Raw genomic sequence first — 21,072 nt, 5'->3', positions numbered from 1 at the left:
AAATAATAATTACATAAAAATCCAGCATGCATGAGGACAAAGGGGACATTCACAGCATATTACAAGCATGGTAATTAGGGAATGAGGAAAGAAATACAATATATTATCAAACATTAAAGACAATAAAATGTTATATAAAAGGATAAAAATCTTACCTTCATATACTCCTTCTGCAGGACCTGTATGATGGCAGAACAGGTCTCTGGGATAATGATCCCCAGAGCCTGGGGGGAGATGCCTGTCGAGAACTTCAAGTCCTGCAGACTTCTCCCTGTGGCCAAATACCGCAAGGTAGCGACCAACCTCTGCTCCGGAGTGATGGCTTGCCTCATGCAGGTATCCTGCCTGCTAATATAGGGGGTCAGCAAAGCCAACAAATGGTGAAACACGGGATCCGTCATCCTGAGAAAGTTCCTGAAATCATCAGGATTATTCTCACGGATCTCACGGAGCAAAGGCATATGAGAGAACTGGTCACGCTGAAGCAACCAATTCTTGTTCCATGAACTCCTCCCCACCCTGTTCATGGACTGGACTTGTGTCAAGGTCAGGACCCCAACACCAAGCCCCCGCACAGCACGAACTCTACGAGGAGTACGCATACGAAACATGGCTAGAAAACGGTCGGCTGCTCAGAACGAAGTAACAGAACGCACTGAAGAACAGCAAGGCCTGTGAAGAGCGACCTGAAAAACAGCAACGAGCAGGCAAGATCACACAGAAAACTCTGATACGAACTGACTGCACGCACTGAAGAGCAGATACAAACCCACAAGCACAAACTGAACGGCAGAAAACGATCTGAAAGCCACGAGTCTGAAAAAGCGCGAATCGTCTCTCACCAAACTTTTACTAACACGAGATTAGCAAAAGGAGCCCAAAGGGTGCCGCGCTTGATTCTGAACCGGCCTTTTCTAGTCTCGTCGTACGTGGTGTACGTGACCCCGTGGTTGGCGATGGGAAATTCCGACAACTTTGTGCGACCGTGTGTAGGCAAAACAAGTTTGAGCCAACATCCGTCGGAAAAAATCCTAGGATTTTGTTGTCGGAATGTCCGAACAAAGTCCGACCGTGTGTACGCCCTATTAGATTTAGCTATAGTGATAGCGCGGAAGGTTTATTTATACGTATATACATTCATGACCTCAAATTAACTGGAGGAAAGTTCAAAACTAATCTTAGGAAATATTATTTTACTGAAAAGGTAGTTGATGCTTGGAATAACCTTCAAGTAGAGGTAGTGAGACAGTCAACAGTAAATGGCTTCAAACATGGTTGTGACAAACATAGATCTATAGTCAGACAAAAAAAGTAACGAAAAAAACAACAAAAAAAAAAACAAAAAAAAAACTTGTAACCCCCCCAAAAAAAAGGCAGACTTAATGGACTACTGTCAGAGCCCATTCACACAGGGGCAACTTTGGATCCGACTTCAAGTTGCCCCAAGTCGCCCCTAGTCGCCTCAAGTCGCGCTACATGAAAAAATCAATGTAAATGAATGGATCTGTCTTAATGCACACTACTGCAGTCGCTTCGACTTCAGAAAAGGTTCCTGTACTACTTCAATCCGACTTGAAGGCAACTTGTACCCATTGATTTCAATGGAAGTTGCCTCCAAGTCTGATCACTGTTCATACTGAGGCAACTTTACAGAAAGCAGAAAAGAAACAGAAAGTAATTTCCTCCACTAAACAGCCAGCCCCCTCCTTCTCACACACAGCTGATAAGCTCTGATTGGCCACTTGTAAAGTTCCCTGTCCTGGAGGCGACTTCAAGTTGTGTTGTAAGTTGCCCCAAGTCGTGCTGTGATTCATACTCAAGTCGTGTCCAAGTTGCCTCCCAAAGTCGCGCTGGAAGTCGTGTTGCCCCTGTGTGAATGGGCTCTCAGTCTTTTTTCTGCAGTGTAACATTGATGCAAATGTAGCCTATTGATGGTTGCTAGGATGCTAAGCGACTTGAGCTGCCTGCATCCTGGCAATGAAGGAGGCTGAGCAGCAAGGAGCCATCTGCACCCTAGCAGTGAAGGACACTAAAGCCTGGTACACACTAATAGTTGGTTGAATGAAAAAAAGCTGAGAGCTCCCGTTGGAGCTGCTGTACTAACAATCCATCATTAGTGCAGCGATCTCCCCTGTTGTGTTCTGAAAAGGGGGTGGCCCCCTTGCCAGAATTCTCTGGTCAGCGCTCTCTGCCATTGGCTGAGAGCTCTGATTGGGAGCCAGTCGGCTGCTGGTTTTGCAGCATGCTCGTCCGACAGAAGCTGGCTAAAAGGACAGCTTCTGTTGGACCGGCTAACATACAGATGGGCCGAATGTCGGCCGGTTTTTATTGAACTGCCCAATGTCTCCCGACATTTGGCCCGTGTGTAAGCAGCAAGGAGCCATCTGCATGCACACAAACAAAGGACACTAGGTCGCAATCAGCCCTCAGCATTCTACCAATGAAGGATTCTAGAGGGCAAGGAGCCTCCTGCATCCTAGCAACTAACATTACAAGGAGGCATGGAGTTGCCTGCATCCTAGCAATGAAGAACACTCCTGTCATCCAGCATCCTTCATTGCTAGGATGCAGGTGGCTCCAATAGAGCGCATTTTTGCTGAACGTTGTGCAGATGTAAATGATGGCACAAACATTTACATGCATACACAGTAAATGCAGTCCATACGCAGGACCATGGACTCATCACAATTCCACCCACCATAATATCACCTTTGGGTGGTTTGACCCTTGAGAAGAATTGTTTATTGAGCTTGGAACAAGAACCTGTCAAGCTTTTTTATGTGACATTATATAGTACCATTCTCCGGTAACTTACACAATGTTGATGAACAGGAAATATTGTTTGGATAACCTTTACCCTGGTTTAATCGCAGAGTTACAAGGAATACGTTTATTTCAGTTCTACAAATATCCGAGTTTCCTTGGAACTGGAAGAGGATGTTTCAACATACTGTATATGTCGGGTGCCATGCTGGTCCAAGATGGAGATCAGCAACTCCTGTTGTGGTAATTAGGCCAGCCTCCTACAAGTTAAAAATGTGAATACAGTAAAACTTTGGATTGCCAGCATAATTTGTTCCGGAAACGTGCCTGTAATCCAAGGCACTCGTATTTCAAAGTGAATTTTCCCATAAGAAATAATAGAAACTCAGATGATTCGTTCCACAACCATTTATTCATAAGACTTTCGGTTTATAGTCCATATAAAAAGATTATAGCAATGTGACCAGGTTGTGTAACCATAAAATGTCCATCTACAAACAGAAGCCTCCACAAGGGGATTAGAAGCAAAATCCAGCAGGAGCTACAAACTATAAAATAGAAGAGAGGCGCCTCTGAGTGTAGCAACATGGTTACATTTAATGAAGGTACAACATTTAGCAACTCACATGGTTGATGATGTAAAGAGGCACATCTAAATATGCAGGCATCCGTGATAACGCTATCCACATAGACCGTCCTCCACACCGCTAGCTCTCACCGCTCTTAGTCTGCAATCATGACCGGGAAGACTACCCTGCAGTAGAGCGATCTGAAAGCGAGGCTTGAATAGCTCGTGGAGCGCAGCGTGGAAAGGATGATGTTGATGGCGATGAGGAGGACGGTCTATGTGGACAGCTTTACCCCAGATGCCTGCATACTTAGATGTGCCTGTTTTAACCACATACAGTAAGGACTGGAAGGATTTGTCCCCTTAATGACCAGGCCATTTTTTGCGATACGGCACCGTGTCGCTATAACTGACAATTGCACATGCGTGTGATGCTGCACCCAAACAAAATTGATGTTGTTTTTTCCCCATAAATAGAGCTTTTTTTTGGTGGTATTTGATCACCTCTGCAGTTTTTATTTTTTGCACTATAAACAAAAACAGAGCGTCAATTTAAAAAAAAGCAATATTTTTTACTTTTTGCTATAATAAATATCCCCCCAAAAAATATAAAAAACAAATCTCTTCCTCAGTTTAGGCCGATATGTATAGTTGTTAAAAAAAATTGTAATAAGCGTATATTGATTGGTTTGAGCAAGAGTTATAGCATCTACAAAACAGGGAATAGATTTATGGCATTTTAATTTTTTTTACTAGTAATAGTGGTGATCTGCGATTTTTAGTGGGACTGCGACATTGTGGCGGACAGATTGGACACTTTTGACACTTTTTTGGGACATTAAGGCCCGGTTCACACTGCTTGCGATGTCAGACATTGCATGTGATACACAGCACACTGCTGTTCACATCACATGCAATGTCTGTGCGATGCAATGTCAGCCATACAGACAGTATGGCTGATATTGCACCGCATTCGGTCCAAACACGCACAGGACCCTTTTTTTTGTTCGGACCAGAATCGGATCGCATGTGTGTTCACACCTGTGCGATCCGATTCATGTCTGAACTGTCAGTTCGCAGTGCGATATGCAAGCTGAACTGGGGGTGTCGTTAATAATTTATTAACACTCCCCAGCAGTTCGTATATGGCAGTCCGAACTGCCATGCGAGTCGGTGCGATGCGGCATCGCACCAGTGTGAACCTGGCCTTATACAGCGATCAGGGCTAAAAATAGCCACTGATTACTGTATAAATGTGACTGGTCAGGAAGGGGTTATCTGTGTTATCTATGGAGTCTTTCTATCTGTAGGAGGAAGGGACTGCATGGAAAGGAGACCCATCGCTGTTCCTAAACAGTAGGAACAGGAGATCTGTCTTTCCTCCCCTGACAGAATGGCGATCTGTCTTTTTACATTGACAGATCTCTGTTCTGTCTCTGTCAGGATCGATCACGTCACGGCCGCCGACCATGCGCATCTGCTCCGGTGCCCCCTACAACTCTTAAAGCAGCCGACGTACAGTTATGGCGATTTGAGCAGGGGAGCCAACCTGCCGCACTACAACTGTGGCAGCCAATGGCGTCCCTAGGGGGGGCCAGATGGGGCCCTGACCCCCCCAACCAGCAATATCAATAGCAGGGGCAGGAAGCCAGACCAGCGCTGTCAATATCAGGGGCAGGACAGCAAGAGGAGGCCTGGGAACCCCACAGTGGCAGAACACCAGGGCCCGGTGGCAAGACAACCTTTGCAACCCTGATAGTTCTCCCACTGCTTGGGACCCTTATATTTTCTTGGTATGCTGGTGACATATATCTCTTGTTTTCTGCCACCCTGGGGGGGCCCCAATACAGTAGGAAGGGAGCTCACTGCAGAACATGTGAAGGGGCCGTTGTGGGATCGTAGTAAAGGGCCCCAGGATATATGTATATATAGATAGATATATGTATATATATATATAGATATATATATATAGATATATATATCTATATATATAGATATATATATCTATATATATAGATATATATATCTATATATATAGATCTATATATATAAATAATTGCATTTTATAGTTGCCCCCCTACTTTTGTCCCTGTCCCAAGTGCCCCCCCTAAAAATGAAAGCTGGAGACACCACTGGCGGCGGCTGGTCCTTAAGTGGTTAATCATCAACCACGTGAGTTGCTAAATGTTGTACCTTCATTAAATTTAACCGTATTGCTACACTTAGAGGCGCCTCTCTTCTCTTTTATACTCAGTTGTGACGTGATGCTACTTGTCTATCAAGACATCGCTCGTTTATCAAGTCAAAATACTCTCAGACCAAGGTTTCACTTTATTTAGATCAGTGGTCCACAACCTTTTTGGCACCGGGGACCGGCTGCGTGGAAGAAAGTTGTGCCAAGGACTGGACCGGGGCGGGGGGGGGGTCACGATTTTTCGTGGGCAATGGCTGGTGTTAGCGCTTCAATCATCACGGCACCATGCTTGATATGGTGTCAGGATGATTGAAGCGCATTATTTCTATTATTACATTGTAGTAATAAATGAAATAGTTCAACTCACCATAATGTAGAATCAGTGGGAGCTCTGAGCGTGTCACTTGCCACGTTGCCTGTCACCAGATGTGGAATGTCACTTGCCACATCACCAGCCACACTGCCTGCCACAAGATGTGGATTGCCACGTTGCGGAGTGAGTGGAGTGCCCCTTGTGGTACGTCAGGCAGACAGCTGAGGGGGTGAACTACAAGTCCCAGCACACCTCTTCTGTACTCCCACACACAGCTCACCTGTCACTGATGACGTCACATCTCTGTGGGATCGCCCCTCTGGATGTAGCAGGGTGTCTCCCTCCTCTTGCTGCAGCCGGTCTTACCTGGCAGAGGTAGGGTCCGGGACTCCTTCGGCTGTCACTCTCTGGCTCCACCCTTCTGCCATTCCTGATTAGCTGTCCGGGGGGGGGGTGGCCAGGCAATCTGCTCCGCTGAACGAGGAATCTAAGTTTTCACACAGCGAGGAGCCACAGGAGAGCAGTGATGCGGGGCGGGCAGTATAAGATGATGTCATCTCTCTGCTCCCCACCGCACCTCCAACACTGGGACAGAGCACTGGCTTTGAGGGCGGAAGAGCGGTGATGTGGGGGCGGAGAGAGATGATATCATCTCTGCTTGCCCGCCCGCTCGCTTCTTCCATCCTTCTAGCGCTCTCATGCCTGCAGCCCAGTATGTCTCTTGCCGGCCGCCCGCACCAGCGGCCCGGCTGCAGAAGGGCCACGGCCCAGTAGTGGGCCGGGGACCGGGGGTTAATGACCCCTGATTTAGATTATCAAATGCTCAAAATAGCTCCATGATCTCAGCTCACCTAAAACAGCTCTATAAGCCTTAACACATTAATGCCATTCCAAAAGTAATTTCCGATATTTTAAAATCTAGATCTTTCATGAAATAATAGCGGGTGTTGCTGCCATTGCATTTTTGCTTGCACATAATTGGATGATGGAAGTCAGCTGGGCTTCTGTTCATTTACTAAGCTCTGGAGCAACTGTACTTTGCAAAGTGCACAGTCTATTTGCCTTCAGTAAATCAACCCCATAGTGTCCAATTTGTCCACCGCAATGTTGCAGTCCTGCTATAAGTCACTGATCGCCGCCATTACTAGATAAAAATAAATAAATAAATAAAAATTCCGTAAATCTATCCCATAGTTTGTGCAAAACAATCAATATACACTTATTGGGATTCTTTTTACCAAAAATATGTAGCAGAATATATTTGGCCCAAATTTATGAAGAAATTGGATTTTTTCCATTTTTTATTGGATGTGTTTTATAGCAGAAAGAAGTAAGAAATATTGTTGTTTTTTTCAAGATGGTCGGTCTTTTTTTGTTTTTAAGCAAAAAATAAAAACTGCAGAGGTGATCAATTGCCACCAAAAGAAAGCTCTATTTGTGGGGAAAAAAGGACATCAATTTTATTTGGGTACAGCGTTGCACGCCCGCGCAATTGTCAGTTAAAGTTACGCAGTGCCGTATCGCAATAAATGGTCTGGTCATGAAAGCGTCTCAAGTGGTTAAAGAAAAAGCCGAAAACAAAGATTTTCTTTAAACAAGTGTTTATGATACAGTATTTTTGCAAAGTAGATGTCGGGTTTACGTCTAACTTAAGGAGATTTAGTTACATATTCAGGATAAAAAAACTATACAATCAATAAAGTTTAACAAATTAAAAAAAATAAATACATAAAAGCATTTTTATGAGCCTCAAACCCTCAGTTGATCTAGAACAGTGGTTTCCAAACTGCAGCCTGCAGGCCAGATGGCCCTTGGGACACTATTTTACTGATACCAACCATAGGGCAATAAGCGCCCCCAGCCTCCTTTGAAGAAACGAACGCATACGCATATGTAAACAGTATTCGAACCACACATGTGAGATATCACCACGAACGTTAAAGCGAGAGCAATAATTCTAGTGCTAGACCTCCTCTGTAACTCTAAACAGATAACCTGTAAAGGCGTTTAAAGCGTGGAGATTTTTAAGTACCATAGTTTGTCGCCATTCCACATGACATGTTTGGTATCTATTTACTCGACATATCATCTTCTTTCACTCTATGCAAAAAAATTGGGGTAACTATTTTGTGTTGTTTTTTTTTTTTTTTTATTATTATTAATTAAAGTGTATTTCTTGCAAAAAAATTGTGTTTGCGCAAATACCTTGTGACATGAAAAATTGCAACATTCACCATTTTATTCCCTAGAGTCTCGTTTAAAAAAAAAAGAGTATAATGTTTGGGGGTTATAAGTAATTTCTAGCAAAAAATACTGATTTAAACTTGTAAACAAAGAGTGCCAGAAAAAGCCTTCAAGTGGTTAAATGTGTTGGACAATCTCTCCTTAATCAATCCTGTTATCAGTATGAGTGTCCCCATCGTCATCCAAATATTAGTATGTCATTCCATTCTCCCTCAGGGTTAGTCAGGGTCATCAACATCAGCATTAACACGTTCCTTCATTGGTCCCATGTATTCTCTCTCCTCCCCCCTTTTCAAATTTCTGCACCTTTTTCTTCTATTTAAACCCCCAACATGAGAACATCACTCACCTTTGCAGCATTCACTTACACAGGTGTGCATCTGTCCTCCTGAAACTTTCCAAGCAGTAAATCCCAGGTATGATGTCTTCTAATGTTCTACTTCAGATGCTTTCTTATCTTCTTATACACATTAAACCCTTCCTTTCCATTCTGAGCTACTTTGCCACTGATATATGTTTTTTTTTATATTTCCTTTTACTGCAGCTTTTTTTGGTTTCTGCTCACCCGAGTCCATCTGAATTCCTAAGGTATGGTTTTACTCCTTATATAAAATGCTTTAGGAGATACAAATGTATCTTTCTCTATAGTACACCTTGATTTATATGATTATATGTATAACATTTTTGTGCTTTCATGTACAGGTGAATTTCATAAAATAAATTTAGAATGTCATCAAAAAGATCATTTATTTCAGTAATTCAACTCTTATGCCCTGTACACACGATAAGATTTTCAGATGGAAAATGTGTGATAGGACCTTGTTGTCAGAAATTCCGACCTTGTGTGGGCTCCATCGGACTTTTTCCATCGGAATTTCCGAAAACACAAAGTTTGAGAGCAGGCTATAAAATTGTCAGACAACAAAATCGGTTGTCGTAAATTCCGATCGTGTGTACACAAATCCGACGCACAAAGTGCCACGCATGCTCAGAATAAATTAAGAGACGAAAGCTATTGGCTACTGCCCCGTTTATAGTCCCGACGTACGTGTTTTACATCACCACGTTCAGAACGATCGGATTTTCTGACAACTTTGTCCGACCATGTGTATGCAAGACAAGTTTGAGCCAACATCTGTCGGAAAAAATCCATGGATTTTGTTGTCGGAATGTCCGATCAATGTCCGACATAAGACCAATAAAAAAACAAGGATTTTTAATACAGAAATGTTGGCCTCCTGCAAAGTATGTCCATGTACGGTATAGTATGCACTCAATACTTGGTTGGGGCTCCTTTTGCATGAATTACTGCATCAATGCACTAATGGCAGTGTTTGGCAGTGTTGGCAGGTGCCGAGTCCTGCTGAGAAATGAAATCAGCATCTCCATGAAGCTAGTCAGCAGAAGGAAGCATGAAGTGCTCTAGAATTTCCTGGTAGAGGGCTGCACTGACTTTGGACTTGATAAAAACACAGTGGACCAACACCAGCAGATGACATGGCTCCCCAAATCATCACGGACTGTGGAAAATTTTGCAGTGTAGTATATATAATACAGTGCAGGGTATATAGTGCAGTGCAGAGTATATAATACAGTGTATTGGAGTGGTTAAGGGGAACCCTATGACAGAATTAAGAAAAACAGCGTGGGGTCCCCCCAAAATCCATAATAAGGCCCTTCGGGTCTGGCATAGATTTTAAGGGGAACTCCACGCCAAAATTTAAAAACAATTGGCGTGGGGTCCCCCCCAAAATTCATGCCAGGCCCTTTGGGTGTGGCAAAAATTTTATGGGGAACTCCACACCAAAATTTTAAAACAATTGGCGTGGGGTCCCCCCCAAAATCCATACCAGACCCTTATCCGAGCAAGCAGCCTGGTAGGCCAGGAAAGGGGGGGGACGAGCGAGCGCCCCCCTCCTGAAACATACCAGGTCGCTTGCCCTCAACATGAGGAAGGTGCTTTGGGGCTTTGGGGACAAGGGCCCCTTCCCGACAACCCTGGCCGGTGGCTGTTGGGGTCTGCAGGCGGGGGCTAATCAGAATCTGGAAGCCCCCTTCAACAAGGGGACCCTGACCCCCAGATCGCGGCCCCCCTATGTGAATGGGTATCGGGTACATTGTACTCCTACCTATTCACCAAAAAAGCATCTAAAAGTAAAGCCCACAACAGACAGTTTTTGACGATTCCTTTATTAAAAAAGAAAAAAAAAGTGTCCCATGATGTCCATCCATCTTCAATCATGCCGGCCTACTGACCCGAAAAATAGAAACATTTTTAAAAGCTCCGCCTCGATGGGAGGCCTCCCGGTGACTGCTGTCTTTTGGCTTTGACAGCTGTTATATAGGCAAGGACGGGGCCACCCAGTGATGTAACAGAGTGACCCCGCCCCCTTCTGACATCATGTGACGTCAGAGGAGGTGGGTTCATCCGGTTACGTCAGCGGGTGGCCCCGCCCTTGCCTATATAACAGCCGTCAAAGCAAAAAGACAGCAGATGCCAGGAGGCCTCCCATCGAGGCAGAGTTTTTTATTTTTTTGGGGTCCGTCAGGTGGCGTGATTGACAATGGATGTACGTGGGACACTTTTTTTCTTTTCTAATAAAGAGATTGTCAAAAACTGTCTGTTGTGGTTTTTACTTTTTGACACTTTTTTTGGTGAATGGGTAGGGGTACAATGTACCTGATACCCATTCACATAGGGGGGGCGGGATGTGGGGGCCCCCTTGTTAAAGGGGGCTTCCAGATTCCGATAAGCCCCCCACCCGCAGACACCGTCAACCAATGGCCAGGGTTGTCAGGAAGAGGCTCTTGCCCCCCTGCCCCAAAGCACCCACCCCCCCAAGTTGAGGGCATGTGGTCTGGTATGGTTCAGGAGGGGGGCTCTCGCTCCCCCTCTATCCTGACCTCCAGGCTGCATATTCAGATAAGGGTCTGGTATGGATTTTGGGGGGGGGCATGCCAATTTTTTAAACATTTTGTTCCCCTAATTAAATTAGTTCCTTCGGGCCTGGTATGGACTGGGTGGGGACCCCACGCTGTTTTTTTGCTTGATTTTTCATCTATATCGCCAGGAGCCGGCAATACATTACAGCCGCAGGCAAGTTTAAATGACATTTTTTCCTTTAGAAATGTAATTATTGCTACACATCGCACAGATGCGCCACTTTATAGGCAGACGAAGGGGACCCCCCAGGCATGATATTTAAAGGAATATTTCATTTGTATTGTTTTATTTTAAGCATTATTAAAACCACAGTCCCCATACACTTTTTATGGCAATAACTTGCATATAAGCCTTTAAAATGAGCACTTTTGATTTTTCATGTGCGTGTCCCATAGACTTTAATAGGGTTTGCATGTTCGCTAGAACTTTTTGCCTGTTCACGGTGTTCTGGTGCGAACCGAACCGGGGGGTGTTAGGCCCATCCCTAATGTTGGTCTACAGTGTTTTATCAAGTCCAATGTCAGCGCAGAGCTCTACCAGGAAATTCTAGAGCACTCCATGCTTCCCTCTGCTGACCAGCTTTATGGAGATGCTGATTTCATTTTCCAGCAGGACTTGGCACCTGCCCACACTGCCAAAAGTACCAATACCTGGTTTAATGATCATGGTATCACTGTGCTTGAGTGGCCAGCAAACACGCCTGACCTAAACCCTATAGAGATTATGTGGGGTATTGTCAAGAGGAAGATAAGAGACACCAGACCCAACAATGCAGATGAGCTGAAGGCCGCTATCAAAGCAACCAGGGCTTCCATAACACCCCAGCAATGCCACAGGCTGATCGCCTCCATGCCACGCCACATTGATGCAGTAATTCATGCAAAAGGAGTATTGAGTGCATACTGTACTGTACATGGACATACTTTTGGGTAAGCCAACATTTCTGTATTAAAAATCCTTTTTTTTATTGGTCTTATGTAATATTCAAGTTTTCTAAGATACTGAATTTGGGGTTTTCACCGGCTGCAAGCCATAATTATCAACATTTTGAATTGAATTACTGAAATTATTTTTTTGATGATATTCTAATTTTTTGAGATACATCTGTATGTCTATGCTGTAGGAAAAAAAATATTACATTTGTTTGATTTTGTTCGATGTCCTAGACCAACCTTTTTCAACCAGGGTGCCTTGGCAAAATTCCTAAAAGCTTCCCAAAAATTGTATATAAGCTGGCGGGTGGATGAAGCTTGCCTTTTAGTAATACAAAGCAATAGGTTTTCATTGTGAACCATTACGACCTTCTAGCTGACGACCTCCTAATGGCCAATGGCATCATCAGTTGATAAGGAGGATGCCAGTTGCCTGTATAGAATCCTTGTTTAACCCTTACTTGCCTCTGTCCATCACCTTTGGGGTCACATTAGCTAAGTGATGAATAAAACTGAGGAAGAAGAGAAACACTGGAATACTAGTGGGTGCCAGTTTGCAAAAGTGTATTTGCTTTGGAAGAATAAATCACCTCTAATGTTGGGTCTCCTACATGTGGATGTTGCTGCATTATGTAAATCTATTAGAATAGTTTTTACAATTTAAATTGGCATGCCCCAAGATTGTCCATAATTTTAAAGGATGGCTCGAGACTGTCTGTAATTTTGGAGGGTGTCCCGAGACTTTCCATAATTTTGGAGGGTGCCTCAAGACTGTACATAATTTTTGAGGGTGCCTCGAGACTGTCCATATATTTTAAAGGGTGCCTAGACTGAAAAAACCTTACCTCAAAGGATAAGTTCACCTTTACAGAAAAATCTGTAAGGTGAACTTACACAGGACCCCCTTCTCAGCCGCCCTGTCCCGCTGACCTGAATCTTCCATTCTGAGCCTCGGTAAAGCCACCTCACCCGTCCAGGGCTTAGAAACCCCCTCGGCTTATCTCCAAAACGTCCCCCGTCAGGAGGGATGTTTCAGAATATTCTAATTGGTCGGCGCTAACCAATCAGATCCCACGTAGCCCCTCCTGTCAGCAGGGAAGAAGCAGAGAGAATGTCTAGGGGATTTCTAAGCCCTGGTCCAGTGAGGCGGCTATACTGGGGCTCAGAACTGGAGATCGCCACACTGCAGGTCAGCGGGACAGGGGGGGCTGAGGAGGCGGTCCTGTGTAAGTTCACCTACAGATTTTTCTGTAAAGGTGAACTTACACTTTAATGCAATCCTTGCATTAAGATAAAAAATATTTAGGCATTAGTATCCACCCCCCCCTCCCCGTTTTACTTACCTAAGCCCTCTGGTGCTGTGCATGTGTGCAGCTATTCTATCCCCTCACTTCCATGTCTCACTGGCTTTACTGGGGCACCGGAAGGCACCATTGGCTCCCGCTGTTGTCAATCAAAGCCAGTGACAAAGGGGTGGGGCCAAGTCCCACTGTCTGTGTCAATGCACGCAGCAGGTAGGCTCAGGAGCGAGCACACACAAGTGCCCCCTTGGCAAGTGGCTTCCTGTGGGGGCACTGGACAGAGAGGAGGGGCAAGGAGCACCGGTGAGAGACCCAGGAAGAGGTCATTGCACTCTAAGTATAGAGATGTTTGTGAAAAAAAACCTTTACAACCACTTTAATATATATTAACTGTAATATTATCCTTTGCCTTTTAGATGTATGGCTTTTGTATTTTTACTTGTTTTGGAGCTTTGAGAGTGTGTATGGCCCCCAAAATACATTGGCTCTATTCTGCTATGAATCACTTCTTTTTATTAAATGAACTTGGACTCTTGGATGTTTTTGTGACTATGACTTGTATCTGGTGTGAACCTGTGACTTTTCCAGGAAAAAGTTTTTGATTTACAAGCTTTGCAAAACCTTGAGGTTACCCATGGTAACGATAAACTCAAAACTCATCCCTACTTATTATATTCATTTTTTGGTGTCTAAACTAAGATTTTAATTTTGATATTGTTGAAGAGCTAAAGTTTAGTGAGAACATTCCATTCAGAGATTGCAAAAACTATTCATATTTCACAAATTATTGCCTGTAAATTTTCAACAAAATGTGACATATACATCATTGTATAGTTAGGCAAATGGAGGTCTCAGCATCATCTTTTTATAAGGAGATAAGTAAACCTTGGACAGAGGGGTGGCGGTGGACGTGGTATACTTGGATTTTGCCAAAGCGTTTGGTACAGTTCCCCACACACGGCTCATGTGTAAAGTAAAGTCTACAGGCTTAGAAAGATCAGTTTGTAAATGGATAGAAAACTGTCTAAAAGACCGAATTCAGAGTGTAGTGGTTATTGATTCTTATGCTGAATGGTTGAAGGTTATCAGTGGTGTACCCCAAGGTTCAGTGCTGGGACCCTTACTTTTTAATATACAGTATTTATGAATGATAAAGGGTCTGGGATTAAAAGTACCATAGAATGCATTAAGATAAAAAACCTTCTGCCTTTACAACTCCTTTAATGTTGATAAATGTAAAGTTATGCACTTGGGGGCTAAGACTATGCATGCATCATACAGTACATACTAGGGGGAGTACAACTGGGGGAATCAATGGTGGAGAAGGATCTGGGGGTTTTCGTAGATCATAAGCTTAATAATAGCATGCAATGCCAAGCTGCGGATTCCAAAGCGAGCAAAGTCCTTTCTTGTATTAAGAGAGGTATGGACTCCAGAGAGAGATATCATTTTGCCCCCCCTGTACAAATCATTAGTAAGACCTCATCTGGAATATGCAGTTCAGTTTTGGGCACCAGTTCTCAAAAAGGATATCAGGAAACTGGAGAAAGTGCAGAGAAGGGCAACCAAACTGATAAGAGGCATGGAGGAGATCAGCTATGAGGAAAGATTAGAGGAACTGAATTTATTCTCTCCTAAGAAGAGGAGATTAAGGGGGATATGATCACCATGTATAAATACATAAGGGGGGATATGATCACCATATATAAATACATAAGAAGGGGGGATATGATTACCATGTATAAATTAGAGGTCGACCGATATATCGGCCGATATTTGGCTTTTTTTACTTAATCGGCATTAGCCGATAAAAAAAGCCGATTATAACTTCAGCACTTGCAAATGACTTCTGTAATAGAAGTCAATGCAAGTTGCCTGACATCTGTAGAAAGACTTCTCTCCTCCCTGGGCAGCCTGCCAAGTCTGATAAAAAGAAACATTGTATCTCTTCAGGTTATTTTATCAATGAGCTGAACTCTGTGTGTAGAAGTTCTCAGTTTAACCATTTAAAGACTAAATCTTTTCTGACATTTGTTGCTTACAAGTAAAAATCCTGTATTTTCTGCTAGAAAATCACTTAGAACCCCCAAACATTATATATATATTTTTTTTAGCAGAGACCCTAGGGAATAAAATAGCGGTTGTTGCAATATTTTATGTCACACGGTATTTGCGCAGCGGTCTTTCAAACGCAATTTTTTAAAAAAAATTAATGAAATAAAAAAACAAAAATAAGCAGTAAAGTTAGCCCATTTTTTTTCGTCCAAAAGTTTTGATTACCTGTTATTGTGTATTTAATATTTAAGATATAGTTATTTTTTTTTTAATCTAAATTATACATACAAGTGAACTGATTGGAGGTTTGTTTTGTTTAATAAATGTTTCAATCTAAAAAATTTTCTGTATCACTTATTACTTAAGGTTGCTTACACACTGGAGCGGGCATGCGTTGACGGTAAAACGCTGTTAGTTTTAGCGGCTCTTTACCGTCATTTTAGCGGTGCTATTCGGCTGCTAGCGGGGCACTTATAACCCAGCTAGCGGCCGAGGAAGGGCTTAAATGCGCCCATGAAGCGCTGCTGCCGAAATGCTTTGCAGGCGCTTCGGCAGCGGTGCGCATTCATTTCAATGGGCAGGAGTGGTGGAGCAGTGGTATACACCGCTCCAAAGATGCTGCTTGCAGGACTTTTTTTTAACATCCTGCCAGCGCATCGCCCCAGTGTGAAAGCACTCGGGATATCACACTAAGACTGCAGGGGAGCCATTTTACAGGCACTTTACAGGAGCTATTTTTAGCCCAAAAGCGCCTGAAAAACGCTCCATTGTGAAAGGGATCTAACTGTTAGATTTTATGAAATGAAGGTAAAAAAAAAATAAAAAATCGGCCTAATATATCGGCCCAAAAAAATCGGCATCATATATCGGCAACCGCAATTTCTAAATATCGGCATCGGCCAGAGAAAAACCCATATCAGTCGACCTCTAGTATAAATACATAAGTGGGAATATGATCTCCATGTATAAATACATAAGTGGTCCATATAGTGAACTTGGTGTTGAGTTATTTACTTTAAGGTCATCACAGAGGTCAAGGGGGCATTCTTTACTCTTTGGAGGAAAAGAGATTTCATCTCCAAATACTGAAAGGTTTCATTACAGCAACAGCTGTGAAAATATGCAATAGACTCCTTCCAGAGCTGATTCTGTCCAGCTCGGTAGACTGTTTTAAGAAATGCCTGGATTCTTTCCTAGATACAGAGGGGTTGATTTACTAAAGGTAAATAGACTGTGCACTTTGCAAAGTGCAGTTGCTTCAGGGCTTAGTAAATGAGATAAAGCTTCACATTACAAAGAATAACCAACCACCTTCAAGGAAAAATTAAAAAAAACAGCATTTTCGCTTGCACATGACTGGATGATGGAAGTCAGCAGAGCTCGCCCTCATTTACTAAGCTCTGGAGCAACCGCACTTGCAGAGGGCAACTTCACTTGCAAAAGTGCACAGTCTGTTTTCCTTTAGTAAATCAACCCCATAATAAAACTGAATACAAATATTTATAGGCAGGGCTTTTTTTCTCTGAGAATAAATGCAGGTACCCCCCCTTTCTGAGTCACTGCTTTTCTTCACTCCCTACCCACCTCTGAGCACTGTCCCTTAATTTTACCCCTACCCACCTACCCATTTAGGGGGACTCCCACGTCATTTTTTTTTTTTTAATTTTGGTTCGGGGTTCCCCTGTGGGGAATTCCCATGCTGTTTTTATCAATGAACTTCTATGTGTATTGTCGGCAATGCAATAGCCGCGAGTAGTTTTAAATGGGTTTTTTCCTTTGAAATGTCATTTTGCTGTCAGACTGTTCTAAACACAGGAAACATGCGCCCCTTTACAGGCATACTATAGACACCCCCCAGGTACGAAATTTAAAGGAATATTACACTTTTATTGTTTGACTTTAAGCATTATTAAAATCACTGCTCCTGAAAAAACGTCCGTTTTTAAAACTTTTTTTTGCATTGATCCATGTCCCCTGGGGCAGGACCCAGGTCCCCAAACACTTTTTATGACAATAACTTGCATATAAGCCTTTAAAATTAGCACTTTTGATTATTCATGTTCGTGTCCCATAGACTTTAACGGTGTTCGCGTGTTCGAATGAACTTTTTTCCTGTTCGCATGTTCTGGTGCGAACCGAACAGGGGGGTGTTCGGCTCATCCCTAGCGTGGACAGAGAGATAGCTTGAGTTAGATTAAGCAGGCAGGTTATTCAGTTAGTGGCAGTGTATTTGATATATATACAGTGGGGCAAAAAAGTATTTAGTCAGCCACCAATTGTGCAAGTTCTCCCACTTAAAAAGATGAGAGAGGCCTGTAATTGTCATCATAGGTATACCTCAACTATGAGAGACAAAATGTGGAAACAAATCCAGACAATCACATTGTCTGATTTTTTAAAAGAATTTATTTGCAAATTATGGTGAAAAATAAGTATTTGGTCACCTACAAACAAGCAAGATTTCTGGCTCTCACAGACCTCTATCTTCTTCTTTAAGAGGCTCCTCTGTCCTCCGCTCATTACCTGTATTAATGGCACCTGTTTGAACTTGTTATCAGTATAAAAGACACCTGTCCACAACCTCAAACAGTCACACTCCAAACTCCACTATGGTGAAGACCAAAGAGCTGTCGAAGGACACCAGAAACAAAATTGTAGACCTGCACCAGGCTGGGAAGACTGAATCTGCAATAGGCAAGCTGCTTGGTGTGAAGAAATCAACTGTGGAAGCAATAATTAGAAAATGGAAGACATGCAAGACCACTGATAATCTCCCTCGATCTGGGGCTCCACGCAAGATCTCACTCCGTGGGGTCAAAATGATCACACGGAGTGAGATCTTGCGTGGAGCCCCAGATCGAGGGAGATTATCAGTGGTCTTGCATGTCTTCCATTTTCTAATTATTGCTTCCACAGTTGATTTCTTCACACCAAGCAGCTTGCCTATTGCAGATTCAGTCTTCCCAGCCTGGTGCAGGTCTACAATTTTGTTTCTGGTGTCCTTCGACAGCTCTTTGGTGAGCAAAAATCCCAGAACCACAGGGGGGACCTAGTGAATGACCTGCAGAGAGCTGGGACCAACGTAACAAAGGCTACTATCAGTAACACACTACGCTGCCAGGGACTCAGATTCTGCAATGCCAGACGTGTCCCCCTGCTTAAGCCAGTACATGTCCGGGCTGTCTGAGGTTTGCTAAAGAGCATTTGGATGATCCAGAAGAGGATTGGTAGAATGTCATAAGGTCAGATGAAACCAAAGTAGAACTGTTTGGTAGAAACACAACTCGTGTTTGGAGGAGAGAGAATGCTGAGTTGCAACCAAAGAACACCATACCTACTGTGAAGCATGGGGATGGCAACATCATGCTTTGGGGATGTTTCTCTGCAAAGGGAACAGGACCACTGATCCGTTTACATGAAAGAATGATTGGGGCCATGTATCGTGAGATTTTGAGTGCAAACCTCCTCCCATCAGCACGGGCATTGAAGATGAAACGTGGCTGGGTCTTTCAGCATGACAATGATCCCAAACACACCACCCAGGCAACGAAGGAGTGGCTTCGTAAGAAGCATTTCAAGGTCCTGGAGTGGCCTAGCCAGTCTCCAGATCTCAACCCCATCGAAGGGAGTTGAAAGTCTGTGTTGCCCAGCAACAGCCCCAAAACATCACTGCTCTAGAGGAGATCTGCATGAAGGAATGGGCCAACATACCAGCAACAGTGTGTGACAACCTTGTGAAGACTTACAGAAAATGTTTGACCTCTGTCATTGCCAACAAAGGATATATAAAAAAGTATTGAGATTAACTTTTGATATTGACAAAATACTTATTTTCCACCATAAATTGCAAATAAATTATTTCCAAATCAGACAATGTGATTGTCTGGATTTGTTTCCACATTTTATCTCTCATAGTTGAGGTATACCTATGATGACAATTACAGGCCTCTCTCATCTTTTTATGTGGGAGAACTTGCACAATTGGTGGCTAACTAAATACTTTTTTGCACCACTGTATAAATATATATATATATAGTTAGCTCTAGTTCTCCCATCTTGTCCACTAGACTCCTGGCATTGATGAACATGCCACGTAGTTTAGACCGGTCGCATACTATCTCCTTATCGGGTGTTCTGAGGTTGCAAATAGGATTTGTTACTGTACTTACCTCGGGTTTAGGTGCTTTAGTCAACCTACCACTAATGCCCCCAATACTACCCTCTGGAATTTGTTCCACGCTGACTATCTCTACACCCCCCCCCGTCGCCTAGTTTAAAAGCCCCTCTAACTTGTCGGCCATCTTCACTCCCAGTCTGTCTGCACCTTCCCCATTTGGGTGCAGACAACATACAGTTCTGCGCTTCAGGTCTTTGTGACAGATTGCCCTCTCTGTCCTTCTAAGAATTGAGTCCCCTACCACTAGAATCTGTCTTTCCTTTCCTTTGCATGTACTCCCACTCTCACTGGAAGAGTTATTCCCCTGGCAGCTAGGGGGAGTCGCTCAGCTCCAGAAATGCTGGTCCCTGACTAGTTTCACCAATGTCACGCCAACGGGGCGTACGTCTTGGGATATTCCAGCCCAGGACCGGCCTCCCTGGTACTTTCCCCTCTACCCTTCCTGACTGTCACCCATCTACTCTACTTTGGTGCCTGCCCCTCTTTATCTCCACCCGCCTCTGTGCTGGCCCCTGTTGGCACCTGCCGGGTACGATCCCAACTCTCCTTTTGTATGGAGAGTCTTCTCAGTGTTGACAGTTGCTTCCCTAGATTCAGAACCTGGTCTTCCAGGGAAAAAACATTTTGCACAGCAGTATTCGATTGGATAATCAAGGAACGCATACATGCCGCAAGATGTACACTGAGTCGCATCTCCACACCCGCCGGGGCATCGTACCCACTAATTTAATGGGGATTGGGGATTATACCCTGTCCAAATTAACTAACAACTATCTTCCTGACACTAATACTCAACAATACACGGGTACTCAACAATACATTACACAGATACTCGCAGCACTCGTGCACTCACAGCACACGTGTGTGAGCGGGAATCAGGGGCGGCGCCAGGTGGGTGCTTGGGTGTGCTGAAGCCCCCCCAAAAATGTTTCAAGCACCCTCATAGCACCCCCAAAAATTCCACTGAGGTATTGGCATCCCTCTGTCCCCCTGTCCATCCCTCTGTCCCCTTGTCCATCCCTCTGTCACCCTGTCCATCCCACGGTCCCACTGTCCCCTTGTCCATCCCACTGTCCCCTTGTCCATCCCACTGTCCCCTTGTCCATCCCACTGTCCCCTTGTCAATCCCTCTGTTCCCTTGTCCATCCCACTGTCCCCCTGTCCATCTGTCCATCTCCCTATCCATCCCCCTGTCTATCCCACTGTCCCCCTGTCCATCCCACTGTCCCCCTGTCCATCCCACTGTCCCCCTGCCCATCCCTCTGTCCCCTTGTCCATCCCTCTGTCCCCCTGTCCATCCCACAGTCCCACTGTCCCCTTGTCCATCCCACTGTCCCCTTGTCCATCCCACTGTCCCCTTGTCAATCCCTCTGTCCCCTTGTCCATCCCACTGTCCCCCTGTCCATCTGTCCATCCCCCTGTCCATCTGTCCATCTCCCTGTCCATCCCCCTGTCCATCCCACTGTCCCCCTGTCCATCCCACTGTACCCTCCTCTGTCCCCCTGTCCATCCCTCTGTCCCCCTGTTCATCCCTCTGTCCCCCTGTCCATCCCTCTGTCCAACCCTCTGTCCATCTGTCCA

General features: G+C 44.2%; 1 protein-coding gene across 1 annotated transcript in view; it reads left to right on the top strand.

The window, feature by feature from the left end:
- Positions 1-8,142: 8,142 nt before the first annotated feature.
- LOC141148351 (F-box only protein 6-like) overlaps positions 8,143-21,072 on the top strand; it is a 50,216-nt gene continuing 37,286 nt past the window's right edge. Inside the window, exons 1-2 of the mRNA XM_073635742.1 lie at positions 8,143-8,498; positions 8,627-8,670. The gene's annotated coding sequence lies outside the window, so the exon portion shown is untranslated. The remainder of the gene's footprint in view (positions 8,499-8,626; positions 8,671-21,072) is intronic.

The sequence above is a fragment of the Aquarana catesbeiana genome, linkage group LG06 (genome assembly GCF_042186555.1).
Source record: "Aquarana catesbeiana isolate 2022-GZ linkage group LG06, ASM4218655v1, whole genome shotgun sequence".
NCBI lineage: Eukaryota > Metazoa > Chordata > Amphibia > Anura > Ranidae > Aquarana > Aquarana catesbeiana.
The sequence above is the reverse complement of the archived record's forward strand: the minus strand, read 5'-3'. Positions and strand labels throughout refer to the sequence as shown.